This window comes from Enhydra lutris, unplaced genomic scaffold (assembly GCF_002288905.1).
Source record: "Enhydra lutris kenyoni isolate GAN:26980312 unplaced genomic scaffold, ASM228890v2 scaffoldscaffold45, whole genome shotgun sequence".
In the NCBI taxonomy this organism is placed as follows: Eukaryota; Metazoa; Chordata; class Mammalia; order Carnivora; family Mustelidae; genus Enhydra; species Enhydra lutris.
In genome coordinates, this window is record NW_019154129.1 from 143,280 (window position 1) to 145,524 (window position 2,245).

A 2,245-nucleotide genomic window follows, 5' to 3' on the forward strand; every position below is an offset into this window, starting at 1 on the left:
TCTTGGTCCACCCTCCACCTAAGCAGACAGCTCCTGAATTCCTACCACCTCTGAAAGAATGCAGCGGATCAAGAAGATAGTTCCAGGAATCCCTGGGCCTTCATGGAGACCAGAGCTAATCATTAACTATGGACAATACCAGGGTCTTACCTGGGGTGATGGCAGTCCTCCCTGCTGTGTTTATGGAATGCACCCCCAGAGCCTTTTGGGGGTGGGGAGAGGGGAGGCAGCAGGGACAATTTTTTTAATTCAGGGAGCAAAGAGGAGATTTATGCTCAGGACTGACAGGAAGTTCTAGCTCCAACCAGGGAAAGAGAAACAGAACTTCCATGGGCTTGATGTACTTTCTTTCACCTCTTTCAACCCTTTCTTCACTTTCTCTTTTGATGATTCCGCCTCATCTCTTTTATCCACACTCAGCCCATACAAGGTCTCACCCAGCACAGTAGCTAGGACCCCAGCTTCCTTGCCAATGACCCTCACATGTGTCTCCAGCCTGGATCTCTCTGTTGCATCCCAATCTGCTTCACTTCTCCCCTTGGATATCTGTCATTCACATCAAACATACTTTGCCCAAAGCTGGGCACCTAATATTCTCTGTCTCTGCAAATTATCCCACTCCACTATATTGTCTTGTCCAACTCAATGAATATTAGCTCTTCTATAATTTGTTTGGTTCATAGGATCAGAAAAACAAAGACCTTCCCAGGTCATCGAGGGGTTAAGATGAAAGTCCAGAGTGGGACAATAATTCCTTAAGGTCACACAGCTAATCAATCCCAGACCCACGCCTAGAATGCTAATATCCCAGTAGAATGGCTCTCACCTGCCCAAGCTGGTGAACGGCATCTGGATCATCGACCCTGAGACAAGAGCTGGAAAGCAGAGGGCTCTCAGCCTCTGAGACAAGCTGTCTTCCAGAAACACTAACCTAAGAGAAAAAATATTGCAGCTGAATAAGGGACTTCTGACATTACAGGTCACCTCAGATCCTATATCCTCTCAGATGGAGTGAGTACCCCAATGCCACAGAGCTTGCCTTTCTGCTCTCACTCTGGCCATTATGCACCCCAAGGATCTACTCAGAGAGCTAGTCCTCTGAGGTGCTGACCATCAGTGGTTCATATGCTAAAAAGGCCCCCATGACCAGCAGGGATTGAGGCTCCCAAATGCAGAGGTCTCTGTTGGAGACATGAGTCCTGGAAATGGACAAGATTAGGGTGCCAGTTACCTAGCAATGACTAATCACTGAGGGTACAAATACCAGAGACCCACATCAGGAGACATTTGAAGAAGTTAGAGGGCTTAAAGACCCAAGAAGCCAGGATCCAAGGTGGGAGTCTGGAGAGACAGACCTAGAGAGGGTACTAAAAGCAATCTAGTCCCTTTTTATGCTTTTCTCTGGGCAACCTAGAAATGATGTGGCTTGAAAAACCTATTTATGTTGAGCAGCAGTCATATCCTGGGATGAACTCCTCTTCTACCCCAGGAAAATTCACAGAACTCTACCACCTAGCCCCTCTGGCCCTGAAGGTTGTTTTTTTTTTTTTTAAAGATTTTATTTATTTATTTGACAGAGAGAGATCACAAGCAGGCAGAGAGAGAGGGGAGGAAGCAGGCTCCCTGCTGAGAAGAGAGCCCGATGCGGGGCTCGATCCCAGGACCCTGAGATCATGACCTGAGCCGAAGGCAGCGGCCCAACCCACTGAGCCAGCCAGGCGCCCCTGGCCCTGAAGGTTTTTGTCCCTTCTTAAATACTCCTGTAATAGCTATTCCTAAACATCTCAGAATCACACTGTCATGAGTCTCTTAATTCTCTTCCAGAAAGTCCTCCCCAGTGTCTGCCCTAAATACCTCTTGCTGTTGCTGTTCTCTGCCCTCTCACCAATTACCTACAATGGGGCTTCAGGCACCAGAAACAGGAAATCAGCTGAACAACCCTTTCCCTTCTGTTCAGTCACTTATTTTGATCACTTTGCCACAGAGGGGAGGAAAACAGGACCCCAGCAGAGACCTAAATCCTGCAGAATTAGGTACCCGAGTTGCTGTCCTTCTCTAAGGCTCTGTTAGAGGACTTTTAAGAAATAGTTCTGTCTGCTTGGGAAAGGGAGATGACATTTTCCGTAGATATCTGGTGGAAAGAAATAAGGGATCTACCTTACCAGGCTTTCTCCTGGTCTACGAGGAGTCCCAAATGATCAACTATGCTTCCCATTGCATTCTTTCTTGGGCACCTATTAGAAAC